Source organism: Petaurus breviceps, unplaced genomic scaffold, assembly GCF_028583685.1.
Source record: "Petaurus breviceps papuanus isolate PSGF00001 unplaced genomic scaffold, PetGlider_PUasm1.0 90822, whole genome shotgun sequence".
NCBI classification, from domain to species: domain Eukaryota; kingdom Metazoa; phylum Chordata; class Mammalia; order Diprotodontia; family Petauridae; genus Petaurus; species Petaurus breviceps.
The window spans coordinates 6,625,965-6,632,679 of NW_027187351.1; positions in this window are offsets into that span (position 1 = coordinate 6,625,965).

Below are 6,715 nucleotides of genomic sequence, written 5' to 3' on the forward strand. Positions count from 1 at the left end.
TATCTATCTATCTATCTATCTATCTATCTATCTATCTATCTATCTATTCTAACTTATTATCTTTTTATCCACTCATTTATCTATTCATCTATTTCTTTTTAACATTCATTTGAAAAATTTTTAGTTTCAAATATTCTGCCTTTCTTCAGTCCTCTACTACTCATCGAGAAGGAAGTAATATAATATTAATTAGACGTGTAAAGCATGAAAAATATTTAAAAAGCAAATAAAATAAAGAAAGTGAAAAAGTATGCTTCAATCTATACTCAGTTCATCAGTTCTCTTTCTGGAGGTGTAAGCACTTTTAATTATGAATCCCTTGTAATTGTCTTGATTCACTGTATTGATCTGAGTAGCTAAGTCCTTTACAATTGATCATCATTATAATATTGCTATTACTGTGTACAGTGTTCTAGGTTAGGGTCACTTCATGTAGCCTCAATTTATGTAAGTCTGCAGTTTTTTTCTGAAACCATTATCCTCCTCATTTCTTATAGCACAATAGTATTCCATCACAACCACATACTACAACTTGTTTATGCATTCCCCACCTGATGGGCATCCCCTCAATTTCCAATTCTTTGCCACCACAAAAAGAGTTGCTATAAATTTTTTTCTATAGAATTGTTGGACCAGTTCACAATTCCACCAATATTCAGGATGCTCAAGTTTTCTATAAGGTTTAAGTTTTAATGTTAATGATTTTGTTTATCTACTTATTTTGCCATTCTGACCCTCACTCATCCACCAACATCACTAAATGTCCAGAGTACTCAGGTGGCTCAGGGATCATCTTTCAGAATTTGCAGGTCTTGTCATATTCTCCAAAGTAACCTGACCATAGACAACTACTCTATACTTTGCCCTTGGGCTCTAGGAAAACAAGAAGGTTCCCTATCCTCAATAACTTCTGAGGGGGAGGGGGAATTAACAATGCTCAGAATACCTTAGGTTAGAGTAACTAAATACAGACCTGACACTTCTACTTTCAAAGGGGTCATTAACTGTGTGTTAGAATTTTGTGTTCCACAGGTGTAGCAGCAAGCACCCCAAGCGTCCTCAGGGTTTGCAGCTACCACAGGTTCTTGGATCTGCTTTGTTAAAGGAAAGCAACTCAAAATGGGTTAACAAGCTTACTTTAATCAGTCAGACATATATCGTTTACCTTGTTCAGGGGAAATAGGTCAGCACCCCGAACTTCAAAGCATACAGGCAGAATTATCAAGACAGAAACAGATCAAGTAGACAGATTTCCAAACTGTCCAACCATTATATCCATACCCAGTCAACATCTGGGTTTCCACATCTGGGTTTTTCAAAGCCGGGGGACTCTCAACAACGGCTTCCCAGAATTCAGATCAAATCACAGAACACTTCTCAAAGTGAGTCCCAAAACAAAGCTACACATCAGGGCTTATATAGCCTTCTCCTGGCTCAGAGAATGTAACAACCTTATTGACTCACTGGCCAATCAAGAAGTATCTACTGAAAAACAAGCCTCCCCCACCCCAGGCTTCAGGTGCACATTAGCCTAGGGGCAGGGTCTTTAAAATTTACATTCTTATTACAACAGGTCAAAGAGACTCCAAAAATCACCTACAGCACTGTATAAAAATAGCAGAGTCTTGGTGTTTCAATAATAATTATAGCTGACATTTATATGATACTTCAAGGCTTGCAAAACATTTTGTATATATGTGTATATGTGAACATATATAGCAGGTTTATTTCTTGGTTCTACTATGTACACATACATACATGTATATATAACATATATACATGTGCATAGATATGAGTATATATATGCAGATATGTATATATACACAACCTATGATATGCAATGTAGTCTATGTGTATATACATCTACACATATAAATACACATATGCACATGTATATGGGTATGTTTATATATACATATACACATACACACATATACATATATACAACACCTATATACATGCATACACACATATATGCATGCACACATACATATATACATACATAAATGTGTGTATATATATGCACATAAATTTTAAAATCTCTAAAATCTCACTCCTCACAACAACACTGGAAGGTAGGTGCTATTATTTTCATTTTATGGAGGAAGAAACTGGAGGCTCAGAGAGTTGAGTGTCATGTTGAGAGTCATGCACATAGCTAATAAATGTCTGAGGTGGGATTCGAACCCAGCTTTTCCTAACTCTGCATCTACATTTTATTCCAACCTGTCTCAGATATCTTTTTTTCCCTTTTAGGAAAAGAAACCAGAGAAAATGAGTATGGGATCATTTTCAGAAAGATGGAAAGAGCTACATCTGTTTCGTCTCCAGCTTTGTTTCTGCCGCGTTTATCTTATTATTTGGCAGTTGTGTTCTTTGTGGCGCTAAAACCATGAAATCAAGAGCCAGACATATAGTTTACCAATTCATTCATAGACCTGAGCATCCATCCCCACACAATCTGCTAACGTGCTAATGAGCTGGTGATTTTTAAAAATACGGAGACCAACTTTGATTTTCATGTTCTTTTGTGACTGAAATTAAAATGGAAGCAGTTGCATTTACTCTGTGTCCTCTCACAAAACAACTAATTATTTTCCTCTAAGTGATGATAATTAACAAAATTCCTCTCAGGTTCCTGATCAGTGCACAGCTGGTCCTTGAATAATCACAGAGACTTGGTTTTCTATGGTGACTCTAAACCCTTGCCTGGTTTGGGAAGGATGTAAACTGTAGACTGTTGCCTTAGGGTATTAGTTCTAAATTATGCCTCAAATGCTTAAATTAGAAGCTCCATTTATGTGAATAAATGGTAGCTTGGGTGGGAGAGAACCAAATGGTATCATCCTGCTCAAGGGAGATTATGAGTGCCCCAGATAGCTTAGCTCAGGGTTTAATTCTTGGTTTTATGGTAGAAATTCCAAAGAAAATTCATCAGAGATGTTGGAAAAGAGCCTAGGCAACTAGGGGGCCCTTCAGATAAAGCATTGGAGTTAGAACTCCTGAGTTGAAATATGACTTTAGACACTTACCAGCTGTGTGACCTTGGGCAAATCATTTCATCTTTTCCAGCCTCAATTTCCTCATCTGTAAAACGGGGATAATAATAACATCTTCCTCCCAGGGTTGTTGGGATGGTAAAATGAGATAAGATTTATAAATCACTTTGCAAAGCTTAGAGTGCTATATAGATGTCAGCTATTATTTTTGTTTTGAACTTTGTATTCAAAGCCCTAGCACAATGCATTGCATATGGACACCAAACAAATATTTGTTGGAGATAATGTAAAATGTTCGTAAAATACTTTATAAACCAGAAAGCCCCATATAAATGTCAGGCTCAAAGACTTGAAGCTCTGAGAGTAGGGACTGAAAGCTCTCTTAGCTTTCCATCTCTCCCAGAGTACACAGCATGGTGCTCTGCACACAAATGTTTATTGAAGGACTATCAATGTCCTTGATTAGTTATGATGATTAGTTATGATGATTAGTTATAATGATTAGTTATCAGGCATTCTTCTTCCGATGTAAGTAGAAATTACAATAGGGTGGGTGAATGAAGTTTGACTATAGAGAGCCAAGATTCGCTTCAGACTAATGAAGTCTGAAAAAGTAGCTGGATCAGATCAAATTAAAGTCTATGAAAATTTCAGAGGCCACGCCCCCTCCAACCCTGCCTCTGCTCCACCATACCAGGATTTTCTAAGAATGGGAGTTTGGATTGGGGCTGGATCAGGCCTATTCCAATTCCCCAAGAAAAGTTACTCAAGCTACTGTTAAGACTATAACCCCGCGTTTGAAGTAATTAAGGAAGAGAAAAGCAGTATTCTGTTTCTTGTCATCAAATACAGGATGAGCTCCTTAATGCTAGAAACCATTTTTCATTTTGACTTTTCATTCCCAGTTCCTAGAATGGTTCCTTTCACATAGCAGTCAGTTACTCCAGAAGACAAAAAGCATTTATTACATGCTTACTTTGTGTGAACTGTATATATTTTAAGAGACCTTTCACTATCCCATTCTCCCTCTCCCCCTACTCCCTCTTGCTGCTACTGACTTCCCTCTGAGATTACCTTTCATCTACCCTGTATGATTTGATGCCTACTCACTCTTGGTGTTGCATGGTGCCTGAACTGGAAGAGTTTCCTGGAAGGGAAACTATGTTTGTATTGGCTTGAGATTTGGAAACATCAATAACAGACAGCATTTTTTTAAGAGCCATTGTACACATACTTTCCATTTATCTGAGACTTAGAATCTTTTTAGTTCATTTACATGAAAAATGTCAAACTCAGTAGGATTCAGTTCTTCTGAATTCTGGTTAAATGTGACATGTTGGTTATTAAACAAATATCTCAAGTTTTGAGGACAAACAGGTAAGTGAATGTTTATAGTTAGTCTAAAAGCTGTGATTCTTAGCACCCTCTGTCCCTGTTGTCACTGCTGAAGAAAGAGGAGCATGTGTAGAACTGGGAGCCATTTTATTTTTTTTCTTTGCTTCATGGTTTTTCAATGGCCCAAATATGGATTACCTTAGCGTTAACCTATTAGTGATGACCCTCAAAATTTACAGGTACTAGCATCTTTAAAATTGACCTTCGTGTATAGCCTAGATCACCCTTCTTTCTATTGGCTACTGGTTCCTTTTCCTTATGCACTCTTATTCTACATGAGCTGGTTTTCAAACAACATATACAGTCTACTTCCTGGACTATACTTCCAGCCTTTTCAGCATAGCAGATCACATAGATATAGACTTGAAAGGTCATCCAGTCTAATCTAATTCCCTCAGCTTGCAAATGAGTAAAGTGAGGTCCAACAAGGTGAAGTTACTTGCCCAAAGTCACACAGATATCAAGGGGCACAGTCTGCCAGAATTTATCTTCTGCTAGCATTGCCTGCAAGAACTCAGGATCACCTTCCTGTCATATTGACACACTGGAGTGGGTTTTAGAAGGAGAGAATAACTATATACATACATACACACACATATATACATATATATATATATATATACACACACACACACACACACATTTATATGTAGCAATATAGACCTTTCATAGGGAAAAATTTAAAACATGGTCCCAATGTTGTGTGACCTCTTGGCTTTTATGGTCATGTAATATTGTATAAAAGGCTAAGGGTGGTATGAATCACACAATGATTCTTAAAAAACAAAATTGACTTAATTGTAATTTCCCTCAATGTGACATATTTTTCCATCAAGCAACAAATTAGCAAACTATTTACAAGACCCGAATAGTATCAACATTGACAACCTCATAAAAAATGAAACCAGAAACCAAAAGAAATTTGCAGGTATAAAGAAGAAATGATATGTAAGTTCTCTTTGAAGAGGAAATTAAAGAAATTGGCAGAATTGGTTTTTATTGCACATCCCAAAGCAATAAGAAACATAGATTCATGGGTCACTTGATCATCTCTCCTTGCTGTGTTCATAATGAACATGAGCAAAAAAGACCATCATCAATATAACTGTGTCATATGTACCAACAATTGTGGTAGAGGAAGTCTCTGAAAATCCTGGCCAGGTTCTTTAAACAAATGGTGATAAACTAAAAAAGAAAGAGTGTACATAAGGATCCTTATGGGCTAATCACTGACTCAGACACATTGATATTATTTATATTTTATTGTCCTTTTGTTTTGTTAAATATTTCCCAATTACATTTTAATTTTGTTCTGGTACATTAAGGAATATTGTGACCTGGGTGTGGATCACATATTTGACGTACCTATTTTAAACTAATTCAAATCGACTTGGATATTCAGTGATTCTAATGAAAAGGCATGCATGAGGGGATGACAGAATTATGTGTTGGAGTATATGGCTTAGGTTTAATAAACAAATGATGCTGAAAGCTTGTTGATTTTTTATAAGCTTCCTACCCATACATTTTGTATACTTTCTTCCAGAAGAGAGTTAAAGGTACTAGATATTGGAGAGGATTCTGGGAAGATTGTCGAGTAGGTCAGAAAATTCCAAGCTCTCAAAATTTTCCTCCACAAAAGAGTTAAAATAGCACCTTAGAGCGAACAAAGTGTGGGTGGAGATAAATGAGAATAGAGACATAACTGGGGTCCTCCAGGGATAATTTGAGAAGATCCAGAAGAAAAATCCCAGGATCAGGTTTGGTCCCTGTGAAGAGTAAGTACCTCCAGGCTAGGTGCCCTTTTAACAAGTGGCAAGCCCTGGGTTTAGTTGATCTGAGAGGCTGTCTTGGTTCCAGCCACAGGAACTTTTACCCCTGGAATAGTGAGGGGAGTTGGACTCTGAGCCCAGGGAAGATCGAGGGAACCTGGGCTGATCAGGAATGCCAGAGGTAGCTGTGCTGCGAAGAGTTGTGGGGGTGAGAAGGAACCAGCACATGCCAGGTTAGTGCAGAAGCAGAGGGGCAGAAGGCCCCTGGCTGTGGGGACTTGCAGGAGGCTGGAGGTTTGGCTTTGATTCTAGGTTAGAGGGGAGAACTGAAGATCTGGGGCAAGAGGAACCATTTCCCATACCCCAGGACTGGAGGTGATTACAAAAATTAAGATATTGCCACAAAAAATGCACAGGCAAGGGAGAAAGAATCTAACCATATTCGAAAGCTATTATGGGAATAGAGATGATTGGGGTTCATCTTCAGAGGAGAATATTGAAATAAAGAAACCCCCAAAGAGTAACATCAAATGATCACCTGCCCAAAAT